This window comes from Canis lupus, chromosome 9 (genome assembly GCF_048164855.1).
Source record: "Canis lupus baileyi chromosome 9, mCanLup2.hap1, whole genome shotgun sequence".
In the NCBI taxonomy this organism is placed as follows: Eukaryota; Metazoa; Chordata; class Mammalia; order Carnivora; family Canidae; genus Canis; species Canis lupus.
Genome location: NC_132846.1, coordinates 26,913,429 through 26,930,987, shown reverse-complemented (window position 1 = coordinate 26,930,987; position 17,559 = coordinate 26,913,429). Strand labels below are relative to the sequence as shown.

Here is a 17,559-nt window from a genome sequence, read left to right as displayed (position 1 = left end):
CCTTAGTGTTACTTAAGCAAGTAAAAATTCTTAGCCCAGCTGTCCTTTACATACAGACTGTGTTCAGGTTTATCGGAATGGTGATAAGGATATATTATAGTTTCATCCTTCAATTACCAAGGACAAAATTAGCATTGAGGGATTTCTTTTTTCTTCTGCCACTAAATTATAATCACTTTTAATTTCTGTTTTCTCAAGATATTTATTGTTGAGCAGGCTATTTTATAATTTCCCCCCACATTTTTATATTAATTAAGCAGCAACTTACTAGAGCTGCCTTTTGAGTAGACTGGAGGAAATAGCAGTTACAAACAATCTTCCACAACAAGCTTATTTTATAAGTGCCAAGTTCTTGGGCATTCCAATATCTTCTCATTCATCCTGACCCACATCCTTACTATGGCTGGGTCTTGGGTGACTCTTTTGCCACAGTTTGACGGATTCTTTCCTGCCTTCTCTGACTTCTCTTCAGGGCTCCAGCAATCACTAACCTTCCAGATAGAGCAGAACACAGCTCTGGCATGTACATTCCAATGACTTTCTCTCTTCCCTTGAGATTGTCCTCACATTTCAAATGCTTCCCAGGTTCAAACTGCATTTACAGTAAAAGACAGGTAACAAGAAACTGATAGAGTTTACGGTTCCTATCAATTGCCAGGAGCACTCTATGAATTGTCATGACTAAGTTTTTGTTAAGCCTATTAGCTAATTGTAGGCAATCAAGATGATGGATATCCCTAGTTCTCTGAGAAGCAAGCTACACATACAATATTTAAGATTTTAACTTTTAAAACCTACCTTAAAAAAACTTAAAAATAAAAACGGCCATGCATAAGAAATAATGGAATTATTTGATACTAAAATGAAATAAAATATCTATTTTTCTAAGTACTTTCATCATTGCTCTAGTGATTACAAGGATATGTACGGTATAGTACCTCTATTAGAGAAAATTTATATTCTAGCCAGGGACATACAACTAACATTTATGAATGATTAGATTAAAATAGAAGGTAGTCCATTTTCATAACACTTAATTCAGTAAAGAGAGATATGTGTAATTCCTAGGAGTTAGAGAAATTTCTTGCAATCAGAACTAGCAGAGAAGAAACAATAGAGTTAAGGTCCTTCACTCTGCAGGGCTTAGAAAAGTATGTGCAGAGGTCAAGTGACTTGCTCAATGATACAAACCAGCTGAATGCAACATTATTTCTACATCTGCTCTCTTAATTCCTATTCCTTAAATCCTACAGAAGCCTGCCTTCTTGTTAACGAAAATGATCCATTCCTATTATTAGAATGGCAATCTAAATATTTCCTGCTGGGTTCTCTTATGTAAGTATGAGTCTTAGCAATAGCACCGGTTAAATATTCTATACTAAATCACACTTACTATTTGTTTTCCTGGGATTCATAAGCTAAGAAGGCTGGTGGCAAGTGGGATCCATTTATGCAGTTGTTCTTAGGAGGCCGAAAAGGGACTCCTATAAGCTCAGGAACATATCTGTCAGCAAGAAGCTGGCTTCATTACTCTTCAAGCTCTCCAGCTTAAACCCGCTTTGGTTTTGCTATAGCCAAAACTATTATCAAAGCCTAAAGCTACAGAGGTGCTGTCAACACCTCACTGCTATTTTGGCCTCAGAGAAGAAAAATATGCTGTACTGTCTTTGTAGTTTTTAAAAGCCATGCAAATGAAATGAAAAGCTGAATTGAATCCTTTTTGTGCATTTAAAAGCCTATGTATACACTAAATAACCTGCATATTAAAAAATTATGTTTCTTGTACTAGTGAGAAATGATAAACTAAGATGATAAGACCTTGGTGATTAAAAAGCAAAACCACTTTATCTTCTTTCTTAACAACTGTTCCCAGAATAAGTTAGTTACTAAAATTTTATTCCTATGTTATGTGTGAAATAACATTTATACTTAACATGAATTATAAGATTTAATACAAACAACAGTTTCATAAAATTTTATATAGAGGTGTGTGAATAGGTTAAGAATGAGTTTAACTTCTTTAGCTGATTATGCTCACAGAGTCCTTTCTTTTAAATCACAATTTAAACCTATTAGGGCTAGAACATCCAGGAAATGCTCAATGTCTAAAAATCCAGAATAATTTAAGGGCAAGAATTCCATGGACCAAGAACATCTACCAAAATCAATGTGTAATTCATTTGTTTTCAAATTCCAAAGTTAGTAGTTTTATATTTTGATAAAATGGTTGAGATAGTAGGTCTCACAAGTTGCCAAAGGGCTTCATTCCTTATGAAGTCTTTAAGGAAGAATCTGTTTTCTTGCCCTTTCCTGCTTCTGTAGACTGTCTATTCTTAGCTTGTAACCTTCTTCCAATAATGGCTGGGTATCTTTCTCATGCTGCATCAATTAGACACTGACTCTTCTGCTTCCTGCTTCACTCTTATGGACCATTAGGCTGACCAGAATAATCCAGAATAAACTATTAATTCAAGATCAGATCATTAGCAACTTTAATTTTATCTGCAATTTCAATTACCCTTTTCTCCATAATGTAGTATACTCACAGTTCCAGAGATTAGGATGTAGACATTTGAAGGCTCATTATTCTGCCTACCACACTCCTCTAGAGCCTCAAGAAAGAAATGCAGCCCCCACAGGCACCTTGATTTTAGACCAGTAATTTAGACAAACCAGACTTCTAACACCTAGAACTGCAAGATAATAAACCTATGTTGTTTAAGCCATGAAGTTTGTGGTCATTTACTTCAGCAGCCATAAGAAAATAATCCAGTTGCTGCGATGTAGGAAAGAGAAGTTTAGACATCAGAATTTGTATCCAACCATAATATTAACCTCTTAGGAAATTTTCAGTTAGCCAGAGGGATTCAGACATTTCATGCACTTTAAGCATAATGCTTCCAGAATGTTAAAGCCAAGTAATTGAAAAGTGAAAAAAGAATAGTGTGCAAAAGGGACTGGATAGTAGACCAGGAGATAGATATTACCCTATGCCAACTATCTCAAGATGTGTTCCTTAAACTATTAGTGTTCTGTGAGATATAGATAGGTTTTAAGGCAAAAGTTTTTTTTTAAACAAAAGTTTTCCAAAATCAAATATATCTGAAAAAAGGTGTTTAAAAAAATAAACACAAGACTTTATTAGGTTTACATGAATTGGAAATACTCAAATGGTTGTGTACGATTTCAAAACCTTTTTGACCATGTGGTTTATGTTTTTCTCCTAACACATAATTCTGCTTAGCATAAGCTGGGATGTTGCAGCATCTATTAAGGTTGACATTAAAATGATAAATATCTCTGACCAACTGATTTCATATACTTAATGAGGAATGTACCTATCCAATTAGAAAACTGAAAAAAAAATCTTACTGATTCAACTACAAATGTATATTGAACATTCCCACAGACATCTTTTTTTTTTTAGTAAGTGCTACAAATAAGTAAAATAGCCTATGAAGCAGCTATAGTCCAACGTACACCTAGATGAAACTGGAGGACTCTTTGGTCTGGGATCATTCTGAAGTGGAAACCACAAAAAAAAAAAAAAAAAAACAACAACAACAACAACAACAAAACTCAGTGTAAAACATCAGTGTCAAACTAGACTTGTTCTCTCCATTTCAATCAACTCAATCAACCCAGGTACTCTTTCCAGCTGAGGCACCTCAGCAGTGGGGTAAGCACTCAGGGCTAGCTTTCCTTCATAGACTCATTCACACAAAACTTGGCATCTTGGGAACAGTCACAAAGTGAAGAGAGAAGTAAGCCACCATGAGAGAAGTTATCGGCAAGATTGAAGTAAATAAGTAGAGCTTAAATGAGAAGGCATATTGATTTTTGTCTATATTGTAAATAAGATATTTACACATCATTTGGAAGTATACAAATGGGTTGTGTGATAAAAAATAAGTATATTGCTTAGATAAGTTCTATCAAAAACTAGAAGAGAAATAATATGTATAAAGTGCTCTGGTAACACAGATATAATAGGTGAATCTTGTGGATTTTGGTTTTCAGAAGAGTGGAAAAGGCATTCCTAAGTGAGGGAACATGAGAAAAATGTGATGTAGGAAGAAAAATACATTCAGAGTTCAATTAATCATGCAAAAAAAGTGTCGTCTAGAATTTATCAAGTTTCTTCTATATTTATTTAGAGTGAATATCATTAATCATTTTCTTAAGATAGGTCATTGTGTGTGTGTGTGTGTGTGTGTGTGTGTGAGAGAGAGAGAGAGAGAGAGAGAGAGAGAGAAAGAGAGATACAAGGTAGCAAGGATCTGAGGGCCAAAATCTAGGAAAAAAGTCCATAGACAAAAGCCAACATAGAACATGTAACTTCTCCACTAAGGCATTTGCCAACTTTAAAGCAGCGCTAAGACACTAAGAAGTTGAGCACAAAATCAGGCTGAGTGGCTGAGAAGCTGAGCAGGTCTCATGGCAGTACTATGGGTCTAGGAGGACAAAGAATGACATCCGAAACCCCAAATGAAGAGATTCTAATAAACACCCCAGGTTTTAGGTTGAACACTTGGAAGGCTACCCCTAAGAATAAAAGCAATACAGAAAAATACCCACCTGTACCAAATATGAAGCCCAGATTCAAGTAAGTGTATTTTGGAATTAACATAATCTTGCCCTGCCCATAGGCCTGTCTGAAACAGAAATCCTCAAACCATCTCAATTTTTTTTATTTTTTTATTTTTTTTAAAGATTTTTTATTTTTATTTATGATAGACGTAGAGAGAGAGGCAGAGACACAGGCAGAGAGAGAAGCAGACTCCATGCCCGGAGCCCGACGCGGGACCCGATCCCGGGACTCCAGGATTGCACCCTGGGCCAAAGGCAGGCGCGAAACCGCTGAGCCACCCAGGGATCTCCCCATCACAATTTTTTATACAATATCAAAATTCAGTCAAAATTTGCCAGTTATAAAAAAGGTGAAGGAGCAGAAAGGCAAAGATATTATATTGTAGGAGGTGCATATCACCCCATTAATAGGTTAAACAAAGAAGTACAAAAGTCATCTATGCATACGGAAGAGTTTGCATTAAAATTCAACTTAAAAAACCCTTAAAAAAAAAAAAGGTGAAGGTTACATGACTGCAAAACAAAAGAACAGTCCAACAAAAATTCAAATAGAATTCTCAGACATGGATTCACAGTATCTGTGATTAATATATTGAAATACTATATGACAAAAGGCAAAATTCAGAACATTAATGCTTAAGAAATGGAATTGTAGAATTTAAAATAAGAGTAACTTGGGTAGCCCGGGTGGCTCAGTGGTTTAACGCCGCCTTTGGCCCAGGGTGTGATCCTGGAGACCTGGGATCCGGTCCCAGGTAGGGCTCCCTTCATGGAGCCTGCTTCTCCCTCTGCCTGTGTCTCTGCCTCTTTCTGTGTGTCTCTCCTGAATAAATAAATAAAATCTCAAAAATAAATAAGAGTAACTAAAATTAAAAACTCAATAGATGTTCTTTTTAGCAATAGCAGAATTAGACACAGTTGAAATAAGAACAAATGAAAGAGGAGTCAAGAGTAAAACAACTGTAGCACAGAGAACTAAAATGATGACAAATAGAGAAAAGAACATAAGAGACATGTGGAATATAGCAAAGTGTTCTAACCAAATGGAATTCAAGTATGAAAGAAAGGGCAGAGAAAATGGAGGAAGCAATACTTGAAGTTATAATGGCTAAGAATCTTCTAAAAGTGACAGAAGACACTATGCAGCTAAGTGTTAATATGGTCTGCTTGTCAGCCCTTTAAATGGCTGGTGTCTGGGAATTTGGCTTTTGAAATGTTCTCTAATATTGTTCCAGCTACATCAGCCTACCTAGGCTGTGCAAACAGCATGATTTGATGATAAACGCCTGCTTTCCTTCTGAAAGTCTCTAAGTTTTGTGGTCAGAGAGTGCTTTTGTTCCCAGACCTTAATGGAAACCTTGAAATCTGAATCTTCAGATATATATCCAGAGAAATATCCTTCAAAAACAAGATAACTCCTACGGCTTCTACGTACAAAATACTAGATAATTACATCTTGTTCTCCATGTCAAAAGTTGGATTGCGGCAGGTGCCTATAATGAAGGGTTGTGACTTTTCAGAACCACTGAAATTGATGACAGTTATGCTTACATGAAGAAGCAACAAGCCATTGATTTTACTGTAACAACTAGGGATAAGATTAATTTAAAAATAAATTTAAAGACATAAGTGAGTTATATAAATGGAGATAACTGAATAAACTTAAATCCCAGAGAGAGAAGAGTGCTTCCTAGGTAAGCTGAGATCACTATCCAGTTTCTTCCTTTCGTGCCAAGTATGTGCAGGCATTGATGATCAGGCTTGACATAGTCAAAGGGAGAGATAGAAAGCAATAGAATATATGACTAAGTAGGCGACCATAAGAGATTACAATCTAGAGAATCCCTGGCAGTAATAGGATCAGTTTTTCCCCACGGGATATTTATTGAGTGCCAGAGTAGCAAAAGAGACTAGAGATCTAGTTCAGAAACATAGAGGGAGGGGTGCCTGGGTGGCTCAGTCAGTTAAGCATCTGACTCTTGGTTTGGGCTCAGGTCATGATCTCAGGATCAGAAGATTGAACTCATGTTGGACTCCATGCTCAGCAAGGAGTCTATTTGAGATTCTCTCTTTCTCTTTCTGCCCCTCCCTATGGTCTCTCACTCTCTCTCTCTCTCAAATAAATAAATAAATCTTCAACAAAACAGAACAAAACAAAAAACAACCAAAACTAAGTAAGATTTTCCATAAAGAGACAAAGCCATGGTAGGAAGAGGTTAAAGAAATGCAGGAAACAAGCATCAGTGAGGATGTGGAGAAAAAGAAACCCTTGTGCACTGTTGGTGGGAAGGCAAACTGGATGCAGCCATTGTGGAAAATAGTATGGAGTTTTCTCAAAAGATTTAAAAGAGAACTACTATGTGATCCAGAAATTCTACTGGATATTTACCCAAGGAATACAAAAAAATTAATTGAGAAGGATATATGTAACCCTATGTTTATTGCTACTAATATTACAGTGTATGTTAACCATACTGGAATTAAAATTTTATTTACTTGTTTATTTATTTAGGATTTATCTGAGTTAGGGGAGGGACAAAGCGAGGGAGAAAGAATCTTAAGCAAACTCCCTACAGAGTGGGGGTCTCCACCTCAGGACCTTGAGATCATGACCCGAGCCAAAACCAAGAGTTGAACACTTAACTGACTGTACTACCCAGGTGCCCCTGAAACTAAAATTTCAAAGATACAGAATCTCAGATAATTAGAATATATAAACATAAAATACATTTTAAAACTAAAAAAATAAGTAGAATGAAATTAAAAATCCATTAGATGAATGAACAGATCAAACATAACAAAAAACAAGATTAGTAAACATTAAGTCAGGTAAAAAAATAAAAAGAGAACGCATATAGGAGAATTTGAATCTAGAGAAATGATATTACATATATATAATTGGAGGAATTAGGAATGTAAAAAATGGAGAAGTAATAATTGTTAATAGTTTTCAAAATTTGACTTCAAAAGATAAACAATATATTCAAGAAACTAAAAAAATGCAGGAAGATATAAACAAAGAAGATAAATCATTATAAAAATGTTAAAAATAATCAAAGACAAGGAGAAAATTTTATATATAGCTAAAGATAAAAACATCCATTACATACAAAGGAACAAGACAATAAGTGTTAGATCTCTTTAAAAAAAGATGCAGAGATACCTGGATAGCTCAGTGGTTTAATGCCTGCCTTCAGCCCAGGGCATGATCCTGAAGTCCCAGGATCAAGTCCCACATCTGGCTTCCTGCATAGAGCTTGCTTCTCCCTCTGCCCGTGTCTCTGCCTCTCTCTCTCTCTCTCATGAATAAATAAGTAAAATCTTTAAAAAAGATGCAAATTATTGCCAAAATAGAATTTTATGACCAGGAAAAATAAGAAACATTGGGGGAATGTTGGAGGAAGAACAGATAGAACAAAGGAAAACAAGCACACAGACAATAGACCTTAACACAAATATATCTGTAGTTTTAAATGTAAGTAAACCATCTTGAGAAAGAATAACAAACCTGGTGGTATCACAACACCAGATTTCAATATATACTGCAAAGCTGTAGTTATGAAAACAGTATGGTATGGCCATGAAAAAAAGACATGTATATACATCAGTGGAATAGAATACAGAGTCCAGAAATAAATCCATGCTTGTCAATCTATAACAGGTAAAAATAAGAAATGGAGAAAGGGCAATCTTTTCAATAAATGGTTCTGGGGAAACTGGACAGCTACATGCAGAAGAATAAGATTAGATCACTTTATTACACCATACATGAAAATAAACTCCAAATAGGTTAAAGACCTAAATGTGAAACCTAAAGCCTTGAAATTCCTAGAAGATGACATACATAGTAATCTCTATAACATCAGCTGTAGAAAAATTTTTCCAGATAGATCTTCTTTGGTAAAGGAAAGAAAACCAAATCTAAACTATTGGGACCAAAATAAAAAGCTTTTGTGCAGTGAAGAAAACCAGCAAAATAACAAGGCATCCTACTGAATGGGAGAGAATAATTGCAAATGATACATCCATTAAGGGGTTAATACCCAAAATATATAAAGAACTTATAAAACTCAATACCAAAAATAAATTCAATTTAAAAAAATGGGCACAGGACCTGAATAGACATTTTTTTAAAAGAAGACATCCAGATGGCCTACAATGAAAAGATGTTCAACATCATTAATCATCAGGGCAATGAAAATCAAAATGAAAATCAAAACCACAGTGAGCTATTACCTTACATCTGTCAGAATGGCTAAAATAAAAAACACAAAAAATTGCATGTGTTGGCAAGGATGTGTAGAAAAAAAGCTTCATGTTCTTTTGCACTCCTTGTGGAATGCATATTGTACAGATACTGTGGAAAACAGTATGAAGGTTCCTCTAAAAATTAAGAATAAGATTACCATGGGACACCTAACTCAGTAGTTGAGTGTTTCCTTTGGCTCAGGGCATGATCCCGGGGTACTGGGATTGAGTCCTGCATCAGGCTCCCCACAGGGAGCCTGCTTCTCCCTCTGCTTATATCTCTGCCACTCTTCTGTGTCTCTCATGAATAAATAAAATCCTTGAGAAAAAAAAAAAGAATAGAATTATCATATGATCCAGTAATTCCACTTTTTGGGATTTACCCAAAAAAATGAAAACACTAATTCAAAAAGATACATGCACCCCTATATTTACTGGAGCATTAAACTAAGATATAGAAACAATTCAAGTGTCCACCAATAAATGAGTGGATAAAAAAGTCACACACACACACACACACACACACACACACACACACACACACAGGAATATTACTTGGTCATAAGGAGGAATGAGAGCTTGCCATTTGCAATAATGTGGATGGAACTAGAGGCTAAGTGCTAAGTGAAACAAATAAAATAAATACAAATACCATATGATTTCACTCATATCTGGAATTTAAGAAGCAAATCAAAGAAAAAAAAAGGAGACAAACCAAAAAAAAAAAAAAAAAACCCAGAATTTTAGTTCTACAGAACAAATTGAGGGTTGCCAGAGGAGAGATAGATAGGGGGATGGGGAAAAAAAGATGTAAATAAACTAAGTACTACAATGAAAAGATAAAGATTACAGTCTGTTGACATAAAACCTAATTATGGCTTTCACAAGAGGTAAACTTTAATAAAAAGGCAAATGTAGGTAACAGTAAAGAATAAAAAGCAATATCATGCAATAGTAACAAAAATTAATGAAGCCATATTAGTATCAACATGTTTTAAAATAATGTCTTACTAATGGGAACCATTTCTAATAATAAAAGAGATATAAGGGTCACTTCATCAAGAAGATAATTCCAAGTTTGCACATATTAAGTAACACAGCTTCAAAATACATAAAGCAAAATTTGACAGAATAAAAAATAGATAAATTCACAATTACGGTTAAAGATTTCACTACTCCTTGTCCAGTAATTAACATAAAAATCAGTAGACATGACATCAGTAGGAAACATCAAATCAACAAAGATATGACATTTGATCAATACTATTCACTAAACTGATCTAATATGGAAGCTTTATATTCAATATTCAATAACTGCAGAATATGTATTTTCTAAAATACATGAATCCTTTATGAAAATGGACCATATGTTGTATACAAAAGATAGTCCTCAATAAACATCAAAGATTTGAAACATTTAGAGAGTATTATCTGGCCACCAAGAAATTAAATAAACAAAAACACTAATGATAGTAATATCAAAAATATTTGGAATTTAAAACATGGTTCTAAAAAACTCAAGTATTGAAGAAATCAAAATAGAAATTAAAAATATTTCAACTACATGAAATTGAAATTAAAGCATGCCATAATTGTGAACTATAACTATACCAGATCTTTAAGTGAAATATAGACTTGAAGGGTACAGGGAAGGGTGAAAAATAGCTGGTGGAGCTTAAGGAGGGCAAGTGTTGTGATGAACACCAGGTGTTGCATGGAAGTGTTGAATCACTATATTGTACACCTGAAACTTCTATTACGCTGTATGATAACCAGCTGGATTTTTTTTTTTAAAGATAGTTTCTGACAAACAAGAACCATTTGCAAGATTCTAGTTTTGTGAGCATGAGCTGCCAAAATAAATCCTCTCCTGAGTGTGCGTGTGTGTGTATGTGTGTATGGCATATATTAGAAAATTAGAAAAGAATAACATTGAAAAGCAATAGTATAAACTTCCATATCAAGAAGCAAAATTCTAGCTGCTAGTTTTAACAGGTTCTAGAAAAACAGTACATTTAACCCTAAGTATAAAAATTAATATCCTAAGATAAGGACATCAGTCAATTAAGAAGTAGGAAAAGATAAAATTAAAAAAGGAAGCCAATAGTTAGTTCTTTGAAAAAGTTAACAAAATTGATAAATCTCAGCAACACAGGTTAAGAAGAAAGGAAAAAACCTACATCAATAGTGGTGTCAAGAAAGAAAAAGGGATTGTCATTACAGTTGCTACAGATATAACAAATTTAAAAATGGATACTACAAAAATTATATGTGATATACTGGAAAAGTTAAATAAAATGGAAAAATTCTTTGAAAATACAACTTACTAAAACTGTCACAAAAATGGAAAAATACTAATTGATCTGGTAAATAAAATATTTCCCACAAAGAAAACTCTAGGTCCAGAGATCTTTAATGTTGGGTTTTCATTCACATTTTATTTATTATTATTATTTTTTTATTAATAAATTTATTTTTTATTGGTGTTCAATCTGCCAACATACAGAATAACACCCAGTGCTCATCCCGTCAGGTGCCCACCTCAGTACCCACCACCCAGTCATCCCCACCCCCCGCCCTCCTCCCCTTCCACCACCCCTAGTTCGTTTCCCAGAGTTAGGAGTCTCTCATGTTCTGTCTCCCTTTCTGATATTTCCCACTCATTTTTCTCCTTTCCCCTTTATTCCCTTACACTATTCTTTATATTCCCCAAATGAATGAGACCATATAATGTTTGTCCTTCTCCGATTGACTTATTTCACTCGGCATAATACCCTCCAGTTCCATCCACGTTGAAGCAAATGGTGGGTATTTGTCGTTTCTAATGGCTGAGTAATATTCCATTGTATACGTATATTACATCTTCTTTATCCATTCATCTTTCGATGGACACCGAGGCTCCTTCCACAGTTTGGCTATTGTGGACATTGCTGCTAGAAACATCATTCACATTTTATTTTTTATTTTTTTTTTATTTTTATTTTTTCATCATTCACATTTTAAACTAGAAACAATTGTATATGAATTCTTTCAGAAGAATAGGCAGATGGTAATGGTCATAATTACAAAACCAGCGCAACTCTTATAGCAAAACCTGAAAAGAACATTGCAAGGGAAAAAAGAATGAATTACAGTTGAAAATCTCTCGTGAATGTGAATACAACAGGAAGAAGAAAAAATAATTGAATCTAGTAATACATAAAAAGGATAATATTAAATTAATTCCAGTCATGCAGAGTGAGCTTAGCATCAAAAAATTTAGTGGAATTCACATTAACAAAATAAAGGAGAAAAATTATGATCGTCTCATTAAAAACAGAAAAAAGCAGTTGATAAAATTCAACAGCTATTTATCATTAAGAAAAAGAAAATCCTTAGCAAACTAGGAATATAAATTGGCATTGCAAGTTAGTGGGGAACAAACTATCTTTTCAATCAACTCCATATCTATGTAATTAAAGGAATGTTAATCCTGTACCTCAAACCATACAGTAAGGTGAATTTCAGGGTGATTGCGTATCTAAACAGTAAACAAAACAAAGTTACTGCAAAATAATATAAGACAGTATTGTCAAGACCTTGGGGTCAGGCTAAGATTTTTGGATCAAGATATAAGAAAAACTATAAAGGAAAATGTTGGTAATTGGACAACAAATATTTTTAGAAGTCTATTTTTAGACTATACCAAAGTTACAAAGTTAGCCATAGAGTTGGAAAAAGTATTTTTAAGACATATAGCCAGCACACTACTTGTATCCAAGCCGTATAAAATTTACCAATAATTGAAAGGAAAAAACAGACCCAAAAAATGACGAAAGACATTTACAAGAGCTTCACAGAGGAGGAAATTCAAGTAGTCAAATACTCAAGTGTTCTATTTCACTAAATGCCCATGAAAACTAAATGAAGTACTTGAAAATGCAACTTACTTCTCATTGCCAAAATGGCTCACATTTAAAATTGTTGGTAAGAACATGGTACAAATGTAACTTCAAACACTGTGGGCAGAAGTGCAAATTGATAGAACTTTAAGAACTGGTGGTCTTTCCAAACACAGGAATACTCCATGAGCTACCAACTGCATTCTTACATGCACAGCCAACAGAAACCCATACCTAGTATGTAAAAAGTTAAAAAAATATTCAATATTAAAAAATATTCAAATATTCAATTATAATTCAATTAATTATAATTGTCCATCTACGATAAAAGAACAAATTGAGCTAAATTCATAAAATGGGACACTATATATCAATTAAAAAATTAATGTAGTACTGGTATACACAATAATATTTACTAATCTCACAAACCTAGTATTTGGTGAATCGTGCTAGAAACACAGAGGACTATCAACTATAAAATTCAATTTATGTAAAAGTACTAAAATAAAAATACAAATTTATCTATGAGATTAAAACCAGGAAAACAGTTCCTTTTAGGGAAGGGGGCAAAGTTAGCAGCCTGAAAGGCTTCTGAGCTGCTGGCATTCAGTTTCATCAGCAGCATGGTGAACACGGGAGTTTGCCCATACATTAATCTTACACTTCAGTTTTATGCCCCTTTCTATGTGTATTTTGTACTGTCATTAAAATTTATTTAAGAGCAATAACTTCTTTCATGTTATCCTAGTACTATGAAAACAGAATGAAAGATTCCTAACTGAATAACTGTAACCAATAAGCACTAACTGACATATGTTAGTTTAGGCTTGGGAATAGGACTATCTTAACAAATGACTTCGTTAACATTTTAACAAAAACTCTGGGAAATGGTAGTAATCATATGTTATGAGGACACAAATTTAGGTGAAGCAAACCCAGAGGAAGGCAAAATATACATCCAAAATAATCCTGATGAGGTGGGATTCAATATTTTGTGATTCAAAACTTTCTAAAATCACATTTAATACAATAGAGGGTCTGCACTTGGTTTAAAATACATTCTGGGCAAAGAGTAATACTAACAGAAGGAAATACTGTCTTAGATTAGGTCCTCTGGAAGCCAATAATTAGACCAAATTTGAATATGATGTTTACTAAAGATCAACATATGTAGAAAGGCAGAGGGGGGAGGAGAAGCAGCATACTGGACAGAGGAAAAAGTGAAACAAACTTTGTCCAACGGAGTTGAGAGCTATGGAGCTTATGTTGCTCATCAGTCATCCTCTTTTGGACTGAAATGGCTGAGCCTTTATTATTTTATTTTATATTTTTATTAAGGTCATTGCTTTTTTATTTATGTGTTTTATTTTTTACTTATTTCTACCTATCTACAATTAGATAACATATAGTATATCATTAGCTTTAGATGTAGAGTTCAGTTATTCATCAGTTGCATATAATACGCAATGCTCACCATATCCCGTGCCTTTCTTAATGCCCATCACCCAGTTACCCCATCCCCTCATTCATCTCCCCTCCAGCAACACTTAGTTTCCTATAGTTAAGAGTCTCTTGTGGTTTGTCTCCCTCTCTGATTCCATCTTCTTTTATTTTTCCCCTTTCTTTCCCTATGATCTTGTTTTGTTTCTTAAATTTCACATGAATGAAACCGTATGATAGTTGTCTTTCTCTGATTGACTTTTTCCATTTAGCCTAATACCTTCCAGTTCCATCCATGTTGATGTAAGATCTCATCCTTTTTTGATGGCTGAGTGTATATATACATACACACAAACAGGCTGGGCTTTTATACGTCTGCCTTTCTCAGTCTAAAGGTGCAGGATGCCCTGAGAAGTTGTGGCCTTGTTAAGGCTCTGCTTTGCAGCTGACTCTGATCTTGAGAACAGTGAAAGGCTGTCTTCTGACTTCAATTACCTCATGCACAACAGTTTGAAAAGGAACCTGAGTAGGACATTTCCATGCCTATGATAGAGATGGAAAAATTGGGGCACATTCATAAGAGACTAACGAGAAGAGTCATTATGTTGAATATTAATGAAACCAAGGCATATATTGAAACTGCCATATCTATCCCAGAAAAGAGAAAAAAAATAGGGGGTGTTTCTAAATATCTGAGAAGTTCTAAGGTGGGTAAGGTTTTAAACCATCATAGAAGAAAACTAGGACAAACTGACATATATATGCCTTAAAACGTGTGTGTGTGTGTGTGTGTGTGTGTGTGTGTGTGTGTGTGTGTATAAAATGAACAAAAGTAAGACAACTATCTTTGTGAGGTGGTAAGCCCTACACCTTGCAGGCATCCAGGCAAATCTAGATAACCACTTGTCTGGAACACTACAGAGATGATTCAAACACCAAAGAGGACTTGACTTTTGACATCCATGGCTCGTATCAAGTCTAACCATCCATGGTTTCCTATAGCCACAAGTCAAGAGAAATTTTAAAACAAAAGAGAAAATAAATTAGATATCATGAAAATTAGAGTTACCAAGAAAAGATTTTGATATGTGGAAGTGTTGTTATTAAAGATTTAAGAAGTATGGAATGCCTGGGTGGCTCAGTGGTTGAGCATCTGCCTTCTCCTCAGGACATGATCCCAGAGTCCCAGGATCAACTCCTGCATCTGGCTCCCTGCATGGAGCCTGCTTTCCTCTCTCTGCCTATGTCTCTCTGTATCTTGTAAATAAATAAGTAAAATCTTAAAAAAAGTATTTAAGTGTATACACCCTAAATCATAGAGAAATGTACTAAATTTAAAAGAGATCAAAAGGAGAGATGGCATCAAGTGACTCACATTTAGGAAGAAGTTTCCATCAGAGCTAGAGAATGTGGAACAAGAATGTCAAGCGGACTTTGGATGAAAAATTGAACTGTGTGTAGGACATACAGAATATTGGAGTAGAAAGAAAAGGGGAATTGTGCAAAAGAGGTAATGAAATCAAAAGAAAATATCAATATGATCTTATTTGACTTAATTCCCTTGAGGATTTTCCAAGTTGTGATGGAGTTGCTCTTTGTCACCCTTCAATATGGCTGCATGTGCACCAAATAACTATTTTAGACAATTCACTGAAAGAAATCTCAGAGGATTGTTCACATAATTAAGTTAGTTACATGAAAATTGTAGGGTTGGTAGTTTCAATCCTAAATTTTACCTAAGATTCTGCCTTAGTTATTTTACTTGAGTATGTGGTAAATCCATGTTCCAATTTTCAGAGTATAGGATGGATGCAAATGTCATTTATCAAGGTAAAAGAAAAATCTGTGATTTGTGTGCTTCTCTAAGCTGCAGATTCTTAAATACTACATTGTTTTGCTGTATTTTGAAATCATGATTCAAATGTTACCTGCCTAGCTGATTTGTTTTAGAACTGAAAGGGTTGGAAAGGTTTAGTCCTTGCTTCCATGGTTATCTCTCTATCCCACCTTCCAAAGATGAAAGGAATAAATATACTTTGCTGCTTTGTTATTATGCAAATCCAAGCTCTCTGCCTTGAGAGTTGTATAGTGGATATTTTTATAACTGATGGGGAAGTAGAAGCTGGTGGAAATGCTGCTCCTGGCCTTGACATAGGAAAAGATGATTAAAATAAAATTGTACTTCTCTTGGCAGTGTTAGACATTGGCCTGCTGCCCAAATTCAGTAGCTCACATTCTGTTAGGCCTAGCTTCTCTCCTGACACATTGCACCACTGAGCACAGACTTCCCTGCCTGTTACTTCAGATGTGCTGGGATTGATGTATTTATCCCACCTCATTGCCTGGAGTACCCAAGGTATTAAAGAAAAGATTAACCTATAGGTAAGATGAACACTGGGGACTCTTATATTAGACATAACTCTTCAAAGCATTGCCTTTCAGTGATGGCACACACAAGCAAGATCAAATTGGAATTTGTCAGTAGTTTTAACCATTTGCTAGAGAACTGAAATTTACATAAGACATTGTATCATAAAGATCTATACAAATTCTTGCTTTATGTCACAGATCAAAAACTGAAGTTATTTTTAAATTAGTTTAAGAAAATTTCCCTTTCCTCGCCCATACTTTTCAATGGAGTAGTAGCTCAGCTGCATTTTTACACATCTAATTATACATTGCTACATAGAATATAGATCGTTATAGTGTTGTGACTGGGAAAGTGACCCAGAATTGCCAGAATTGTGATTGAGACCTCCAAGGAGCTTTCTAAATATATCTTAACATGTCTGTGCCTTGTTTTTTTTTTTTTTGCCTGTAAAAAAAAATAGCTCATAGGGTTGCTGTGATAATGAAATGATTTAGCACATAATAAGCGCTTAGAACAGTATTGACATGTAACAGGTGATTGTTCAACATCAGCTTATAATTACAGGAGATAGGGAGTATGCTGAATGTTCGTGAAACCATGATATATATGGAATGGCTTGTGTTTACCACAGAAGAAGGAAAACTGGAGGTGAAATAACTTTATAAAGGTCTGAAAAGTTAAATGGCTAAAGCTTTAAACCTAATATATGTATCACAAGAAAAAATGCAACTACTTATATAAACACATACACACACAATATATGCACAAATAGAGTATATGCACATACACATCATCTCTCTTCTCTGAACCAAAAGTCATGCCCCCATGGGTCTTAAGGTAATCCAAATTTAGAATGAAATAATTTGATTATAGAGTTTAATCTGTACTTTTACATACTATGTAGTCTATAAAATGCAATCAAATAATGTACAGATCCTGGTCTCTTAAGGGATTGAAATATTCATATAGTCATAATAAACTCCAAAAATACAATAAATTCTCAAGTAGCCTCCCCATAAGTCCATCTTC

General features: G+C 34.6%; 1 long non-coding RNA gene across 3 annotated transcripts in view; it reads right to left on the bottom strand.

Annotated features, from left to right (window-relative positions):
- The window catches only part of LOC140639909 (uncharacterized), a 45,403-nt gene extending 43,808 nt beyond the window's left edge, over positions 1-1,595 (bottom strand). For 2 of the 3 annotated variants that reach the window (XR_012036562.1, XR_012036563.1), the window contains exon 1: positions 1,394-1,595. This is a non-coding gene — a long non-coding RNA (uncharacterized lncRNA). The remainder of the gene's footprint in view (positions 1-1,393) is intronic. The other variant, XR_012036561.1, reaches the window with a different exon arrangement.
- Between the last annotated feature and the right edge of the window lie 15,964 nt (positions 1,596-17,559).